This window comes from Balaenoptera physalus (assembly GCF_965194825.1).
Source record: "Balaenoptera physalus genome assembly, chromosome: 1".
NCBI classification, from domain to species: domain Eukaryota; kingdom Metazoa; phylum Chordata; class Mammalia; order Artiodactyla; family Balaenopteridae; genus Balaenoptera; species Balaenoptera physalus.
Window position 1 is genome coordinate 105,095,001 of NC_138882.1, and position 20,071 is coordinate 105,115,071.

Consider the following 20,071-nt stretch of genomic DNA (forward strand, 5'->3'; position numbering starts at 1 on the left):
ATCAACAAATTTGGTAAAGTAGCAGGATACAAAATTAATGCACAGAAATCTCTTACATTCCTATACACTAATGATGAAAAATCTGAAAGTGAAGTTAAGAAAACACTCCCATTTACCATTGCAACAAAAAGAATAAAATATCTAGGAATAAACCTACCTAAGGAGACAAAAGACCTGTATGCAGAAAATTATAAGACACTGATGAAAGAAATTAAAGATGATACAAATAGATGGAGAGATATACCATGTTCTTGGATTGGAAGAATCAACATTGTGAAAATGACTCTACTACCTAAAGCAATCTACAGATTCAAAGCAATCCCTATCAAACTACCACTGACATTTTTCATAGAACTAGAACAAAAAATTTCACAATTTGTATGGAAACACAAAAGACCCCGAATAGTCAAAGCAATCTTGAGAAAGAAAAAAAGGAGCTGGAGAAATCAGGCTCCCTGACTTCAGACTATACTACAAAGCTACAGTAATCAAGACAGTATGGTACTGGCACAAAAACAGACATATAGATCAATGGACCAGGATAGAAAACCCAGAGATAAACCCCCGCACATATGGTCACCTTATCTTTGATAAAGGAGGCAAGAATATACAGTGGAGAAAAGACAGACTCTTCAAAAACTGGTGCTGGGAAAACTGGACAGCTACATGTAAAAGAATGAAATTAGAACACTCCCTAACACCATACACAAAAATAAACTCAAAATGGATTAAAGACCTAAATGTAAGGCCAGACACCATCAAAATCTTAGAGGAAAACACAGGCAGAACACTCTATGACAAGAATCACAGCAAGATCCTTTTTGACCCACCTCCTAGAGGAATGGAAATAAAAACAAAAATAAACAAATGGGACCTAATGAAACTTGAAAGCTGTTATGGAGCAAAGGATACCATAAACAAGACAAAAAGACAACCCTCAGAATGGGAGAAAGTATTTGCAAATGAAGCAACTGACAAAGGATTAATATCCAAAACATACAAGCAACTTATGCAGCTCAATATCAAAAAAACAAACAACCCAATCTAAAAATGGGCAGAAGACCTAAATAGACATTTCTCCAAAGAAGACATACAGATTGCCAACAAACACATGAAAGAATGTTCAACATCATTAATCATTAGAGAAACGCAAATCAAAACTACAATGAGATATCATCTCACACCAGTCAGAATGGCCATCATCAAAAAATCTACAAACAATAAATGCTGGAGAGGGTATGGAGAAAAAAGAACCCTCTTGCACTGTTGGTGGGAATGTAAATTGATACAGCCACTATGGAGAACAGTATGGAGGTTCCTTTAAAAACTAAAAATAGAACTACCATACGACCCAGCAATCCCACTACTGGGCATATACCCTGAGAAAACCATCATTCAAAAAGAGTCATGTACCAAAATGTTCATTGCAGCTCTATTTACAATAGCCAGGACATGGAAGCAACCTAAGTGTCCATCAACAGATGAATGGATAAAGAAGATGTGGCACATATATACAATGGAATATTACTCAGCCTTCAAAAGGAACGAAACTGAGTTATTTGTAATGAGGTAGATGGACCTAGAGACTGTCATACAGAGTGAAGTAAGTCAGAAAGAGAAAAACAAATAATGTATGCTAACACATATATATAGAATCTTAAAAAAAAAAAAAAAATGGTCAGAAGAACCTAGGGACAAGATGGGAATAAAGATGCAGACCTACTAGAGAATGGACTTGAGGATATGCAGAGGGGGAAGGGTAAGCTGGGACAAAGTAAGAGAGTGACATGTACATATATACACTACCAAACGTAAAATAGATAGCTAGTGGGAAGCAGCCACATAGCACAGGGAGATCAGCTCAGTGCTTTGTGACCACCTAGAAGGGTGGAATAAGGAGAGTGGGAGGGAGGGAGATGCAAGAGGGAAAAGATATGGGGACATATGTATATGTATAACTGATTTACTTTGTTATAAAGCAGAAACTAACACACCATGGTAAAGCAATTATACTCCAATAAAGATGTTAAAAAAAAAAAGTACATAGTCAACAGGGTGAAAAGCCAATCCAGAGAACGGGAAAAAAGATTTGCATCTCATGTATCTGATAAGGGGTTAATATTGAGAATATATGAACCATAAATATATATATATATATAAATATATAAAATATCTTTAAACTCAACAACAAAAAAGAAACAACCCAATTCAAAAATGAGCAAAGGTCTTGAATAGACGTTTCTCCAAAGATAAACGAACGGTCAGCAAGCATACAAAAAGATGCTCAACATCCCTAATCATTAGGGAAATGCAAATCATAACCACAATGAGATACCATTTCACATCCACTAGGATGGCCATTATCAAAACCCTGAAAATAATAAATGTTGGCAAAATTTGGATTTGGAGACATTGGAGCCCTTATACCCTGTGGATTGGAATGTAAAATGATACAACTGCCATGGAAAACAGTATAACAATTTCTCAAAAAATTAAAAATAGAATTACCATGTGACCTAACAATTTCAGTCTGGTTATATAACCTAGAGAATTGAAAGCAGGGACTTGAAGAGATATTTGTACACTCGTGTTCATAGCAGCATTACTAACAACAGACAAAAGGTAGAAGAAGCAAGTGTCCATGGACAAATGAATAAATAAACAAAATGTAGTTATAGACATACAATAGGAAAGAAATTATGATACATACAACAGCATGGATGAATCTTGAGGATATTATAATAAGCCAAGTATAATAAGCCAGTGACAAAAAGACGAATACTGTATTATTCCACTTATACGAGATGTACAGAGAAGTCAGTTTATAGAGATAGAAGGTAGAATGGTGGTTGCCAGGTGCTGGAGGGAGAGAGGAAAGCAGTCATTTTATAATGAGTACAGAGTTTTAGTTTTGCAAGATGAGAAGAGTTCTATGGATGGATGGTGATGCGAGCACAATAATGTGTATGTACTTAAGGCCACTGAACTATACACTTAAAAATGGCTAAGGTGGGAATTTTGATGTTATTTGTGTTTTATCAACATTTTTAAAACTAAATGCTAAAAAAGGCAAAACTATAAAAATAGATAAAATAAAATATAACCTAAATAAATATATCCTAAAATATCATCTTCGATCTGGCCTTTGAGGAACATGGTCCTAGTGAGAACTCTAACAACTGCAAACATGGCTTCTGAAAAAGTCCTACACAAGTTAAGCTTACAGATTTGCCCTGGTGATTCCTTCAGTTACACATCTTTTTTGAAGTATTTCTGTTTGTTTAGTGTGGCTTGAATTTTTCCTATAAGCATGACCAAAATGTTCTCTACTCCACCTCCACCTTCTCCCCAGCACTTCCTGGCACAGAAGTTCAGGGACATAATATCCATGCTCTGTTTTTATGATGACCCCATAATTCTAACAAGCAACTCAGTGCATTTGGTCTGCAGTCCCAATCTTCCCAATCTCCTGCTCTTCTCTGTGAATTTCATCAGGTAAGAAAACTTTTTCTAGAGTGCTATGGACTGAATTGCGTCCACCCACAATTCATATTTTCAAGTCTGAACACCAAATGTGACTGTGTTTGGAAATAGGGCCTATAAAAAGGTGATAAATGTTAGATGAGGTCAGGATATAAGGGTGATATCCTAACCCAACAGGGTTGGTACCCTTATAAAAAGAGCAAAAGACACCAAATCACTCTCTTTCTCTGCATACGAAGAAGTCATGCGAGCACACAGCAAGATGGTGGCCGCATACAGGCCAGGAATAGAGATCTCACCAGAAACCAAACCCTGCCAGACCTTGATCTAAGGAATTCCAGCCTCTAGAACGGTGAGAAAATAAATTTCTGTTGTTTAATCCTCCTAATCTGTGATATTTTGTTATGACAGCCCTAGCAGTCTAGTATACAGTTTTTCCTGATCTGAAATCTTACCTCCCAGAAGAGAATGTTCCTCTTTTCCTCACATACACCACAGAGGAAAATCAGACTCAAAAGATTTCTGAATTGCAACTTCAGAAGAATGGTACTGTAAATGCTCCCTAAGCCTGTGTTCATAGAGCTCTAGTGAGAAACAAAGATCCTCTATTGTGTATTTCTACCTAAAGCTTGTGTGCTACAACCGAGCATCTTCCCAGGTTGTGTCTGATGCAATATCAAAGACTCTTTTTTAAAGTAATTACATATTTTTTTGAGGTTCTGATATTTTCCTCAGAAATAGTGTTCTGCTCATTTAGCATACTCTATTATACCCTGTGATCCTTGATCTAACAAAGGTTCTTAAAATTTTATAAGTAAATCTAATTCCTAGATACAAAAGACATTTCAATCTGGTGATAGAGCTAACCATTAAACAAATTAATAAGTAAACATGTAATAAAATAATGTCACTTAGTGGAAAGAAACCTATAAAGGAAAACAGAGTAAGGGATAGGAGAGAATGTATGAGTGCAATTGATATTTTATAAAGGGTAGAGGAGGGACAGTAGAGCAGACACTTAAGTTAGAGAAGGAATCATGGGCATATCTGGAGAAGAGCATGACAGGCAGTCTTGAAATCCAGAGTAAATAAGCCTAATGTATATATATATATAAATTACAAAACTTCACTTAATGTGCTCGTGGCCTTTTAGAGCACGTTAGTTAAATAAAAACATTTTATGGTGAATACAAAAAAAATCAGTACAAAATTGCTTATCACTGGTAAAGATTAACTATGTATCATACATATGCAGTAAGCAGTCCCAAAACCTAAAATCCGTATAATAATTTTTTAGACTATATAAAATGCCTTTACTTATAAAGCAATTGCATCATTACTGGGCATTATGTTAAAACATACAGGCTGAATAGTGGTTTTGAGGCAGAAAAATGTGAGCACAAATCCAAGTTCTGGTATGTCTCTTGTCATAATTCAGTGCAAGTAACTTAACACGGCTTCAGCTTCCTGGCCTGTAAAGCAAAGGAAATGATCTCTACCTTCAATTAGCTGTTTGTTTGTTCACGCATGCATGTATGCATTCATTCGTTTAATCATTCAACACATATTTATTAATTGCTTGCAATATGCCAAGCCTCATTCTGGCCATGGGAATACAGGAATGCTGTCGTGGACTTTAGAAAGAGACCACTAAGAAAATATTAAAGAAAGAAATTTGTAATGTTTCAGGTACTAATCACTGCCAAAAAGAAAATATAACAGAATTCAAAAGAAGTATTTGGGGCATTCTACTATTTGAGATAATGTAAGGAAAGCCTGTCTGCTAAAAATTCTCTGTAAAAAACAAAACAAGAAACAAACTTAAATAATATAAACTAAATTAAAAGTAAGTAAGTGTACCCACACTCACAAGAAAAATTCTGGATCCAGGCAATTGGAGCCCAGAAAAATACAGATTAAGTTACGAAGGTAGAGAAGAGGGAGGAGATTGCCTAAGGCTTTCCATTAGTTTTAGGCATAAATGGAAGGAAGTAAGAAATCAGGAAACAAAATATGGAAGTTAGCAATCTCTGGAGTTGTCTTTATTATTAACTTTCAGTATTATGAAACTGAGATCAGATACTCATTCATATAAATATTAAACAAAGGATATTTGAACTGCATGTCTCCTGCTCAAGTCTGCATAATTACTCATATCAATCACCAAGTAATTACTGCTCATGTTCTAAGGTCTCTGCACTTTGTTTTTCTTCACAATGATGAGTACTCTAGAATAACTAACAGTATGAGAAACAGAGGCTAAATAAAATTCAAGGACATTTTGAAATTAAATTTCAAGAATATTTAGCTAGTACTTTAAATTATCCCAAAATACAGAGAAAAACATGAGACAACAGCAGGCCTCTTTTTTTCCCCCTAAAACGCTAACATTGTTCAACAGGAAGGCATTGCTGTTAAAAGCTCTATTATTAGATTTTCGGCTAACGGCACCAACCACAGGGTTACTGTGAGGATCAAACGGTGAGATCCATGTGAAGTGGGTTAGCATAGTACTTGTTCTATAGTAAGTACCCAATAAAAGTAGACTGTGACTATTATTATCAAGATATATTGTTTTCTTGAAATAGATTTTTGTTTCTCTCAAAAATAATAAAAATTTTGTGCTAAACATGTTTTATTAATATGAGAAGGCAATTTGATGCCTGTGTATCTCATCATTATTTTTTGGAGTTGAATGTTTTTTTATTTCCCTCACTATGACAAATAAAAGTTTCCTGTGTGTCCATCTTTTGGTAACATGTTGTTTAAGCTATAATGATTGTATTGTGTCAATAGTATTCTATAATATTGAGAGGGTTGTATGGACTAAGGTGAATATATTTCATTAATAAATATTGTTCTAAATTAAGAAGGACTTGGATGCAAGAGTGAAGTCTTCTTTAAAAGAGTTTAAACTGTTCTGATAGCTTATATTAAGCATTTCCCCAGGTACTTAAAGCAATTTGTCTGTGGTAACTACTATGAGAATTCTTTTTCTTTTTTTTCTTTTTTTAATATCTTTATTGGAGTATAATTGCTTTACAATGTTGTGTTAGTTTCTGCTGTATAATAAGGTGAATCAGCTATAAGTATATCTATATCCCCATATCCCCTCCCTCTTGCATCTCCCTTCCACCCTCCCTATCCCACCCCTCTAGGTAGTCACAAAGCACCAAGCTGATCTCCCTGTGCTATGTGGCTGCTTCCCACTAGCTATCTATTTTACATTTGGTAGTGTATATATGTCAATGCTACTCTCTCACCTCGTCCCAGCTTACCCTTGCCCCTCCCCATGTCCTCAAGTCCATTCTCTAAGTCTGCGTCTTTATTCCTGTCCTGCCTCTAGGTTCATCACTACCACTATTTTCTTTAGATTCCATATATATGTATTAGCATACGGTATTTGTTTTTCTCTTTCTGACTTACCTCACTCTATATGATAGGCTCTAGGTCCATCCACCTCACTACAAACAACTCAATATCATTTCTTTTTATGGCTGAGTAATATTCCATTGTATATATGTGCCACATCTTCTTTATCCATTCATCTCTTGATGGACACTTAGGTTGCTTCCATGTCCTGGCTATTGTAAATAGTGCTGCAATGAACATTGTGGTACATAACTCTCTTTGAATGATGGTTTTCTCAGGGTATATGCCCAGTAGTGGGATTGCTGGGTCATATGGTAGTTATCTTTTTAGTTTTTTAAGGAACCTCCATACTGTTCTCCATAGTGGCTGTATCAATTTACATTCCCACCAACAGTGCAAGAGGGTTCTCTTTTCTCCACACCCTCTCCAGCATTTATTGTTTCTAGATTTTTTGATGATGGCCATTCTGACTGGTGTGAGGTGATACCTCATTGCAGTTTTGATTTGCATTTCTCTAATGATTAGTGATGTTGAGCATCATTTTATGTGTTTGTTGGCAACCTGTATATCTTCTTTGGAGAAATGTCTATTTAGGTCTTCTGCCCATTTTTGGATTGGGTTGTTTGTTTCTTTAATATTGAGGTGCATGAGCTGTTTATATATTTTGGAGATTAATCCTTTGTCCGTTGATTCATTTGCAAATATTTTCTCCCATTCTGAGGGTTGTCTTTTGGTCTTGTTTATGGTTTCCTTTGCTGTGCAAAAGCTTTTAAGTTTCATTAGGTCCCATTTGTTTATTTTTGTTTTTATTTCCATTTCTCTAGGAGGTGGGTCAAAAAGGATCTTGCTGTGATTTATGTCATGGAGTGTTCTGCCTATGTTTTCCTCTAAGAGTTTTATAGTGTCTGGCCTTACATTTAGGTCTTTAATCTATTTTGACTTTATTTTTGTGTATGGTGTCAGGAAGTGTTCTAATTTCATTCTTTTACATGTAGCTGTCCAGTTTTCCCAGCACCATTTATTGAGGAGGCTGTATTTTCTCCATTGTATATTCTTGCCTCCTTTATCAAAGATAAGGTGACCATATGTGTGTGGGTTTATCTCTGGGCTTTCTATCCTGTTCCATTGATCTATATTTCTGTTTTTGTGCCAGTACCATACTGTCTTGATTACTGTAGCTTTGTAGTATAGACTGAAGTCCGGGAGCCTGATTTCTCCATTTTTTCTTTCTCAAGTTTTTGAGTTTTGGCTGTTTGGGGTCTTTTGTGTTTCCACACAAATTGAGAAAATTTTTGTTCTAGTTCTGTGAAAAATGCCCCTAGTAGTTTGATAGGGATTGCGTTGAATCTGTAGATTGCTTTGGGTAGTATAGTCATTTTCACAATGTTGATTCTTCCAATCCAAGAACACGGTATATCTCTCCATATATTTGTATCATCTTTAATTTCTTTCATCAGTGTCTTATAGTTTTCTGCATGCAGGTCTTTTGTCTCCTTAGGTAGGTTTATTCCTAAATATTTTATTCTTTTTTTTGCAAAGGTAAATGGGAGTGTTTCCTTAATTTCTCTTTCAGATTTTTCATCGTTAGCGTATAGGAATGCAAGAGATTTCTGTGCATTAATTTTGTATCCTGCTACTTTACCAAATTCATTGATTAGCTCTAGTAGTTTTCTGGTAGCATCTTTAAGATTCACTATGTATATTATCATGCCATCTGTAAACAGTGATGGTTTTACTTCTTCTTTTCTGATTTGTATTCCTTTTATTTCTTTTTCTTCTCTGATCACTGTGGCTAAAACTTCCAAAACTATGTTGAATAATAGTGGTGAGAGTAGGCAGCCTTGTCTTGTTCCTGATCTTAGAGGAAATGGTTTCAGTTTTTCACCATTGAGAATGATGTTTGCTGGGGGTTTGTCATATATAGACTTTATTATGTTGAGGTAGGTTCCCTCTATGCCCACATTCTGGAGAGTTTTGATCATAAATGGGTTTTGAATTTTCTCGAAAGCTTTTTCTGCATCTATTGAGTTGATCATATGATTTTTATCCAACAATTTGTTAATATGGTGTATCACATTGATTGATTTCCATATATTGAAGAATCCTTGCACTCCTGGGATAAACCCCACTTGATCATGGAGTATGATCCTTTTAATGTGCTGTTGAATTCTGTTGGCTAGTATTTTGTTGAGGATTTTTGCATCTATGTTCATCAGTGATATTAGCCTATAGTTTTCTTTCTTTGTGACATCTTTGTCTGGTTTTGGTATCAGGGTGATGGTGGCCTCATTGAATGAGTTTGGGAGTGTTCCCCCTTCTGCGATATTTTGGAAGAGTTTGAGAAGAATAAGTGTTAGCTCTTCTCTAAATATTTGATAGAATTTGCCTGTGAAGCCATCTGGTCCTGGGCTTTTGTTTGTTGGAAGATTTTAATCAATTTCAATTTCATTGCTTGTGATTGGTCTGTTCATATTTTCTATTTCTTCCTGGTTCAGTCTCAGAAGGTTGCGATTTTCTAAGAATTTGTCCATTTCTTCCAGGTTGTCCATTTTATTGGCATATAGTTGTTTGTAGTAATCTCTCATGATCCTTTGCATTTCTGCAGTGTCAGTTGTTACTTATCCTTTTTCATTTCTAATTCTGTTGATTTGAGACTTCTCCCTTTTTTTCTTGATGAATCTGGCTAATGGTTTATCAATTTTGTTTATCTTCTCAAGGAACCAGCTTTTAGTTTTATTGATCTTTGTTTTTTTCCCCTTCATTTGTTTTTCATTTATTTCTGATCTGATCTTTATGATTTCTTTCCTTCTGTTAACCTTGGAGTTTTTTTTTTTTTTTCTTCTTCTTCTTTCTCTAATTGCTTTAGGTGTAAGGTTAGGTTGTTTGTTTGAGATTTTCTTTTTTCTTGCGGTAGGATTGTATTGCTATAAACCTCCCTCTTAAAACTGCTTTTGCTGCATCAAATACATTTTGGGTCATCGTGTTTTCATTGTAATTTGTTTCTAGGTATTTTTGATTTCCTTTTTGATTTCTTCAGTGATCTCTTGGTTATTTAGTAGTGTATGTTTAACCTCCATGTGTCTGTATTTTTAGAGTTTTTTCCTGTAATTGATACCTAGTCTCATAGTGTGTGGTCAGAAAAGATACTTGATATGATTTCAATTTTTTTAATTTTACCTAGGCTTGATTTGTGACCCATGATATGATCTATCCTGGAGAATGTTCCATGAGCACTTGAGAAGAAAGTGTATTCTGTTGTTTTTGGATGGAATGTCTTATAAATATCAATTAAGTCCATCTTGTTTAATGTGTCATTTAAAGCTTGTGTTTTCTTATTTATATTCATTGTGGATGATCTGTCCTTTGGTGAAAGTGGGGTGTTAAAGTCCCCTACTATTATTGTGTAACTGTCGATTTCCCCTTTTAAGGCTGTTAGCATTTGCCTTATGTATTGAGGTGCTCCTATGTTGGGGGCATATATATTTACAATTGTTATATCTTCTTGGATTGATCCCTTGATCATTATGTTGTGTCCTTCTTTGTCCTTGTAATAGTCTTTATTTTAAAGTCTATTTTGTCTGATATGAGAATTGTTACTCCAGCTTTCTTTTAAATTTTTTTTTTTTTTTTTTTTTATTTATGGCTGTGTTGGGTCCTAGCTTCTGTGCGAGGGCTTTCTCCAGCTGTAGCAAGCAGGGGCCACTCTTCATCGCGGTGCGCGGGCCCCTCACCATCGCGGCCTCTCCCGTTGCGGAGCACAGGCTCCAGACGCGCAGGCTCAGCAATCGTGGCTCACGGGCTCAGCCACTCCGCGGCATGCAGGATCCTCCCAGACCAGGGCCCGAACCCGCGCCCCCTGCATTGGCAGGCAGACTCTCAACCACTGCGCCACCGGGAAGCCCTCCAGCTTTCTTTTGATTTCCATTTGCATGGAATATCTTTTTCCATCCCCTCACTTTCAGTCTGTATGTGTCCCTAGGTCTGAAGTGGGTCTCTTGTAGACAGCATATATACTGGTCTTGTTTTTTTATCCATTCAGCCAGTCTATGTCTTTTGGTTGGAGCATTTAATCCATTTACATTTAAGGTAATTATTGATATCTATGTTCTTATTACCATTTTCCATTGTTTTGGGTTTGTTTTTTGTAGGTCTTTTCCTTCTCTTGTGTTTCCTGCCTAAAAAAGTTCCTTTAGCATTTGTTGTAAAGCTGGTTTAGTGGTGCTGAATTTTCTTAACTTTTGCTTATCTGTAAAGGTTTTAATTTCTCAATCAAATCTGAATGAGATCCTTGCTGGGTAGAGTAATCTTGGTTGTACATTTTTCCCTTTCATCACTTTAAATATGCCCTGCCACTCCCTTCTGGCTTGCAGAGTTTTTGCTAAAGATCAGCTGTTAACCTTATGGGGATACCCTTGTATGTTATTTGTTGCTTTTCCTTTGCTGCTTTTAATATTTTTCCTTTGTATTTAATATTTGATAGTTTGATTAATATGTGTCTTGATGTGTTTCTCCTTGGATGTATCCTGTATGGGACTCTCTGTGCTTCCTGGACTTGATTGACTATTTCCTTTCCCATATTAGGGAAATTTTCAACTATAATCACTTCAAATATTTTCTCAGACTCTTTTTTTTTCTCTTCTTCTTCTGAGACCCCTATAATTTGTATGTTGGTGCATTTAATATTGTCCCAGAGGTCTCTGAGACTGTCCTCAATTCTTTTCATTCTTTTTTATTTATTCTGCTCTGCGGTAGTTATTTCCACTATTTTATCTTCCAAGTCCCTTATTTGCTCTTCTGTCTCAGTTATTCTGCTATTGACTCCTTCTAGAGAATTCTTAATTTATTTATTGTGTTTTCATCATTGTTTGTTTGCTCTTTAGTTCTTCTAGGTTCTTGTTAAACACTTCTTGTATTTTCTCCATTCTATTTCCAAGATTTTGGATTCTCTTTACTATCATTACTCTGAATTCTTTTTCATGTAGACTGTCTATTTCCTCTTCTTTGTTTGGTCTGGTGGGTTTTTAACTTGCTCCTTCATCTGCTGCATATTTCTCTGTGTTCTCATTTTGTTTAACTTACTGTGTTTGGGGTCTCCTTTTCGCAGGCTGCAGGTTCGTAGTTCCCATTGTTTTTGGTGTCTGCCCCCAGTGGGTGAGGTTGGTTCAGTGGCTTGTGTAGACTTCCTGGTGGAGGGGACTGGTGCCTGTGTTCTGGTGGGTGGGGCTGGATCTTTTCTTTCTGGTGGGTAGGGCCACATCTGGTGTTGTGTTTTGGGTATCTGTGAACTTATTATGATTTTAGGCAACCTCTCTGCTAATGGGTGGGGTTGTGTTCCTGTCTTACTAGTTGTTAGGAATGAGGCGTCCAGCACTGGAGGCTGCTGGCTCTTGGGTGGAGCTGGGTCTTAGCATTGAGATGGAGATCTCTGAGACAGTGCCTGCTGATTGATATTACATGGGGCCAGGAGGTCTCTGGTGGTCTAATGTCCTGAACTCGGCTCTCCCACCTGAGAGGCACAGGTCTGACACCAGGCCTGAGCACTAAGACCCTGTCAGTCACACGGCTCATAAGAAAATGGAGAAAAAAAGAAAGAAAGAAAAATAAAAATGAAAAATATAATAAATTGAAAATTATTAATATAAAAAATAATTTTTTAAAAAAAGAAGAGAGCAACCAAACCAATAAACAAATCCACCAATGATAACAAGCAGTAAAAACTAAACTAAGATAAACATAAATATCAGAAACAAATCAGTCACAGACAGCAAACCCCAAGTCTACATTTGCTCCCAAAGTCCACCACCTCAATTTTGGGATGATTCTTTGTCTATTCAGGTGTTCCACAGTTGGAGTGTTCATCAAGTTGACTGTGGGGGTTTAATCTGCTGCTCCTGAGGCTGCATGGAAGAATTTCCCTTTCTCTTCTTTGTTCGCACAGCTCCTGGGGTTCAGCTTTGGTTTTGGCCCCACCTCTGCATGTAGGTTGCCCTCAGGCATCTGTTCCCTACCCAGAAAGGAGGGGGTTAAAGCAGTAGCTGATTGCAGGGCAAGCCTGCAGTGGCAGAGGCTGGCTTGATGTTGCAATAGGCTGAGACACTCCACATGTTCTCCCGGGGAAGTTGTCCCTGGATCATGGGACCCTGGCAGTGACAGGCTGCACAGGATCCCGGTGGGTGGGGGGGAGTGGGCAGGTATTGATAGTGACCTGCGCTTTCACACAGGATTCTTGGTGGCAGCGGTAACAGCCTTAGCATTTCATGCCTGTCTCTGGGGTCTAAGCTGATAGCCATGGCTCATGCCAGTCTCTGAAGCTCGTTTAGGCTGTGCTCTGCCTTTTGTTGGCAGACAGGGAAGGAATCCCCTCTCCTCATGCACTCTGAAACAATGGTCTCCTGCCTCTTCAGCAGATCCAGACTTTTTCCCAGACTCCCTCCGGCTAGCCGTGATGCACTAGCCCACTTCAGGCTGTCTTTACGCAGCCAACCCCAGTCCTCTCCCTGGGATCTGAACTTTGAAGCCCGAGCCTCAGCTCCCAGTCCCCACATGCCCCGATGGGTGAGCAGACAAGCATCTCAGGCTGGTGAGTGCTGGTCGGCACTGATCCTCTGTGCGGGAATCTCTCCACTTTGCCCTCTGCACCCCTATTGCTGTGCTCTCCTCCATGGCTCTGAAGCTTCCCCCCTGCCCACTGCCCATCTCCACCAGTGAAGGGGCTTCCTAGTGTATGGAAACTTTTCCTCCTTCACAGCTCCCTTCCAGAGGTGCAGGACCTGTCCCTATTCTTTTGTCTCTGTTTTTTTCTTTTTTCTTTCACCCTATCCAGGTACATGGGGATTTTCTTGCCTGTTGGGAAGTCTGAGGTCTTCTGCCAGCGTTCAGTGGGTGTTCTGTAGGAGTTGTTCCACTTGTAGATATATTTTTGATGTATTTGTGGAGAGGAAGGTGATTTCTACATCTTACTCCTCCCCTATCTTGAAGGTTCCCCTAGAATTATTTTTTCATAATGTGTTAAGGATCTCATGTGTTTTTCAGTGTATTATAAATAAAGAAAAACTTTTCTTCTGGAAATGACCCCAGAAAGAGGTTGAGCAATTCCCTTCAGAAGAAAAAATGTATAAAACTGGTTAAAATCATTAAAAACAAATTTAAGAATGCTGGAAAATGACTAAAGGCAGACATCAACTCGAGAAGTGTTTACTTGGAAAAAGATTCCTACTCCATTGGATTAAAAAAAATGAGTCCGGTGGCATTCTTGAATGGAGGCATTCCCACCTCATCAGTTTGGTTGGTGAAATCCCACATTTTTACCTGATGCCAGTGGGGGACTCATATCAGGGTGGCTAGAAGAGCAAGTTGAAATTCAGAGGGAATTTCTCTTGGAAGCAAGAGAAACAGAGAAGAACTGAGACACTAAACTCTTCAAGTATTCTTCGCTGGCAGCTGATCTAAGAGTGGGCAAGAGATCCCAGAGAGCTCAGTGAAAATTGAAAGCCTGGAGAGACTGTGAACTTGCTGCACCTTTGCATATAATCCTCAATTCACACAGTACTGGGGTGGTAGAGGTGAAAAACTTACTGGCTGGAGGTGTCCGAGCATAATCTCTGTTGGAATCACTGACTAATCTCTAAACTGTGCAGACACACTAAGACCACAAGGGAATCAAGCTTAAAAAAAAAAAAAGAAAATTGAGCGGAGACATCAGTACTTGCATACCATGATGAAGACATATTTCACAATGTGAGTGCAGATAAAAAACAAACAAACAAACAAAATGGTCTTCAGGAAAACAACAGAGAGTCCAGAATGGCTATAATGTATTACCTATCATGCATAATTATCAACCATGCTCTTTATGAACTACACAAAGAAATAGAAAATTGTGAGCAATAATCAGGGCTTAAAAATAGCCAATAGAAATTGACTTCAAGTGAGTTCAGGTGTGAGATTTAGAGACTTTGCAGCAAAAATTCCTTTATTCAAAGAATTAAAGGAAAACATCCAAATAATCAAATTACTAAATTATTTATTTCAAATAATTTAAGGGAAATATGCTGAGAATAATCAAAGTGATCAAATCAATAAGTAGTCTCAATGGAGACCTGGAAACTGTAAAAAAGAAACTAATGCGGGCTTCCCTGGGGGCACAGTGGTTAAGAGTCCGCCTGCCAATGCAGGGGACGTGGGTTTGAGCCCTGGCCCGGGAAGATCCCACATGCCATGGAGAAACTGAGCCCGTGCACCACAACTACTGAGCCTGCGCTCTAAAGCTCGCATGCCACAACTGCTGAAGCCCACGTGCCTAGAACCCGTGCTCCGCAACAGGAGAGGCCACCGCAATGAGAGGCCTGCACACTGCAATGAAGAGTAGCCCCTGCTTGCTGCAACTAGAGAAAAGCCCACACTTAGCAACAGGGACCCAATGCAGCCAAAAATAAATAAATAGATAAATAAATAAATAAAAGAAACTAATGAAAATTCAGGACAGAAAAATTTAACAGTGAAAATTAAAATTTCTCTGTTCAACAGCAGACTTGAGATGTCAGAAGAATTAGTGAACTTGAAGATAAAGGTCTTCAAATACAAAGAAAGGAGAGGAAAAAATGTTTAAAAAATAAATGAATAGATATTTGGAGGTAGGTAGGACAATAGCAAGTATTACAAAATGTGTGTAATTGGATTTCCAGAAAAGAGAAATATAAAGGATCAGAAAAATATTTGAAGTAATAGTGGCCCCAAACTCAAAATTTGACCAGGAATATTAACTTACAGATCCAACAGCCTCAATGAAACTCCAATTAGTATAAATGAAGAGAGAACCACATGTAGATACATCAGAGTCAAACAGCTGAAAGCCAAAAACAGAGATGAGTCTTGAAAGCGTGTATCACATACATCACAATGATACGATTAATGGCTGACTTCTCATCGGTTATAATGGAGGCAAAAGGACACTGAAATAACACATCCAAGATCTGAGGGAGAAAAACCTACCAATTAAGAATTTAATATATAGTGAAATTATCTTTTATAAATGAATGTCAAATAAAGGTATTTCCAATTAATAAAACTTGAAATAATGCTAACACAAGTGCACTGCAAAAAATACTAACAGAAGTCCATCAGATTGAAAGAAAATGCCATCAACATGTAATTAAAATCAAAGGAAGGAATGAAGAACACTAGAAATATCATAAGGCAACACTACAAATATTATCAGGTAAATAAATATAATACAAATAAAATATTTTGTGTATAATACTCTTCTATAAATTTCTTTATAGGCATTTATTACTGAAGTCAAAAATTATAACACCCTATTACTGAGTTTATAACATAAAGTTGTAATGTATATGACAAAAATAGCACAAAGGAGTGGGATGTGGTACAAAATTTTTATATTTTATCAAAAGCAAGTTAGTACACATTTGAAGTGGTATTGACAAACACTAAAATAATATTGCAAAGAAATTGGATGTGCTGTCCATTATGTGACTGTATACATTTGTCAAAACTCAATTAGCTGTACACTTTAAAGAAGTAGATTTTTTGTATGTAAATTATCTCAATGAAGCTGACTTTAAGAAAAGTAAAACAAGCTTTCCCAGATTTTTCTACAAACCAGGATGTGTTATTCAAATAAAAACAATCATAGGAACAACTCAAAATTGCCTAAAGTTTGGAAAATTTATAAATCTGTGAATGTTAAACATTTTCAGAATAGAAAAAAGAAAATGTTTTCTTTCCATACTGAACTGCATACTGAAAAACAGGAAGTTGAAGAAAGAAAGAGCATTAAAAAAAAATAATGGGTGAAATTTGAGAATCCAATCTAAGCAAATAAAATATAGCTCTAACTTATCAAATATAGGAATGTCCTGAAACTTTTCTTTTTTATGAACAAACAATTTATGTGAAATATGATGGCAAAAGATTGTCAAAAGGCATCAAGGAGAGTGACAATGTTAACACTTTGACCTCTACAATGGCACTTAAGATTTTAATCTGAAACTACAGCTTTCATATATAAATCTGAATTTAGCAACAGTTCAAATTAAATAATTTAGTAAATGCGATGCTTTCTAAATCAGCATTTCCCCAAAGCAGCACCCATGACTTTGTTACAAGAAATCACCAAATGGTAAAATGTCAAGCTGCTTCCATGAGTGCATCTTTCCTCAACCCAGTAGGTATTCATAGCACAGATTTTTTTTTTCAGAGATATTTTACTGTTTTCCTACTTTTCATCAGGGTTGGGTTGCCATGGCAATAAAGTAGGCTATCTTGCTGGATTTCACCTTTGCTGTCTTGCTTCATGTGGTTCTCTCTCAGAGCAAACATGGCGGATGCTGCACACATACAGATGTCTGATTTCGTGTTTCCTTCTTGAGTGTGCTTGGCAGCTACTCTCCTGAGACAGCTGAAGCAGCACTTCACAGACTGGCATTCATCCTTCTCTCTAATGGCCACCATCATATGTCTCACTTGTTTTGTGATCTCTCTTTTAAAAAAGACACAGCTCCTCTTGAAAGATTTCTTTTTCCCATTGAAAACAGAGGACTTTTAACATTTCAGTTAACTTGGTTGTCAGATCAGTATGCCCTGTTTAATACATGCCCTGTTTAAAGGTACCCATCATTAAGATGTAAAAGAAAAAAAAATCAAAAGAGCATATAGGCTTATCACAAACACAGGTTACTGTTACTTAGTGTATAAACACATTAACTTTCAGTCAGTTTCTATTTATATGTAGCAATTACCAATTCTTCCAACTGTCTAAATGTAAAAGGTGACTCCTGACAAAGGATGCATTAGTTTTTGAAGTAGACTTGCCTCACTGACAAGAAAAATTTTTTTTTCCTTATTTCCTACCTATTTCTGATTTCCCAAGTTCAATTCTACAATATTTATTTGCATCTGATAGCCAGTGGCATCCAGTAGTATTTCTTCATCAGGTTATTTTGGCTTGGAATTCTAATTAAATGAAATTTGTTAGTCCTATTACTTATAGTTCCAAATATGATTTTTATATATCATTTATAATAAGGATTCCTATACATTTAAGCAAAAATTGCAAGGCAAAACTTGGCAGTATTTTTAAAGATCTCATAAAGCTATTTTCTGATTCTATTTAATCATATGACTATAGTCAGCATTGTCTAGATAATGATATCTATCACATCATTATTATGGGTCTCACACTTTAAATGTTTTACTGTCCTAAAATTGATGTTTTGTCTTATTTTGGTAGCCATTTTTTCCCCATCCAGGGGCACAGAATATTTTTTCCATATTTTTAGATAATCAGTATTGTATATGTGGGACTTCAAGATATTTTCCTGCCTGCCATGATTTCCTTTTCCTCCTTTGTCTATTTCCTTTGCAGAATCCCTCTACTCACTTACATTTCCGAAGTGTCTCTCCATTACGGTACCCATTTCCAACTCCAGGAAAAGTCTATGACCCAAGTTGGTCAAAGATACCATCCACATGGTCCCAGTGATTGCTTCATAGATGAGCATATTACTCCTTCAGAGCTAGGATATTCTTAGAGAAAAGATCTCTTTCTGCATGGGGAATGTAGATATGAAGTAGCTAGTAGCCATCTTGCTCACAATATGAAGTGCTTCTCTACAGAATAATGCCCAATAGAGATAAGCTGAGCCAAAGGAGAAAGACACGAAGACAGCTTCATGCATACCTGAAACCAGGTTCATACATAAGTATTTCATTTATATGTCCTATTATAAGCCATTTTTTTAAGTTTGGCTCAAACATCAGTTCCGCAGAGGCCTTACCTGCCCACAGTAACAAAGTAATATCTTCTTTAAGAACCCATCAGTTACTCCTTCACTGCACACTTTCATAATAAGCATAACAATCTGAATTATCTTGTTTATTTATTTCATTGTTTATAGTGTCTTTCTCCCATAAGAATATAAGCTCCACTATGGCAAAATCTTTGGCTTGTTCACTACAATAGCTCTAGAGCCTAGCACCATGCTTGGTTTTCAATAAATGTTTGTTGAATAGATGAATAAATGAATGAATGAATGAATGAAGCTAGTTTAAGTTTCTGTCACTAGAAACTGAAAGAACCTGACTAATGCATACTTTATCTTTCCAGATTATGAAAATAACATAAAAATCTAGATATTAATGATTCTATTTTCTTAACTTATAATATCTTTTCTTCACATTATCATGGCATCTGTCTTATTTTAGGCACTCAAATGGGTTTTCAAAATAGACTACTAACAGGATTTCTTGCTCCTTAGTCTAATCCTTTCTTTCAGTTTCGCACTGTCACCAAAGTGATCTTTAGGAGAAAATGATTATGTTAAGTGCATATTCTGAGTATCAGAAGAGATCCTCCAGTGTTGAGGTGCTTTAGACAAGACCACCTCTCCCCTAGCTTCCACAAATCCATAGGAAGGAATTAAAAGGTATACAAACGCTCCATGTACTCTAAATAAAACCTTCCCTCCTACAAATTCCACATGCCCATTGGCAAGAGTGAACAAGAGACCATGGAACTTTATGATCCTTGCAAGACTCACCCCTTTTCATCCAATTCTCACAGACTCACCTTCACCTTGTTTGAGACCACCATTTCATTTTGTAATTTATCTGTTTCAAGATAAGCATCACAAGACATACAGAACTCTTAATTCAGCGTTTATTCTCTGGATTCTGAACAACATAATGTCTATATATAGGCAGAGGGACAACTCTCTCATCTCATCTCCACCCCCAATATTCTTTAAATCAATTTCCTGCTTTATTTTTCTGCTTAACATCTGTGTATATTATACATTCTCTTTCCCTTTTATGAGGACAAATATAAAGTTCCCTTTCATCTCTTCTCAATTTCTGTAATCCTGCCACTACCCTTCTATAACAGATATAGGCACCAGTCTGAGGCTTGGCTAATCATGGTAACTCTTTCTCCTTTCCATAAGAGATGGCCATGTGTGGTATCCAGTATAACGGTCTTCCAAATATGCCCATTTCCTAATTTCTGGAAACTGTGACTATGTTATGTTATGTGGCAGAGGAGAATTAAGGTAGCAGATAGAATTAAATTTGCTAATACACTGACCCAAAGATCAGGAGATTATCCCGGAACATCGAGGTGGGTCCAGTGTAATTGCAAGGGTCCTTAAACATGGAAGGAGGAAACAGAAGTGTCAGAGTGATACAATATGAGAAAAACTCC

General features: G+C 36.8%; 1 long non-coding RNA gene across 1 annotated transcript in view; it reads right to left on the bottom strand.

Moving 5' to 3' along the window:
• Positions 1-10,800: 10,800 nt before the first annotated feature.
• Positions 10,801-20,071, bottom strand: part of LOC309656497 — a 34,031-nt gene continuing 24,760 nt past the window's right edge. The window contains exon 4 of the long non-coding RNA XR_014261407.1: positions 10,801-17,388. This is a non-coding gene — a long non-coding RNA (uncharacterized lncRNA). The remainder of the gene's footprint in view (positions 17,389-20,071) is intronic.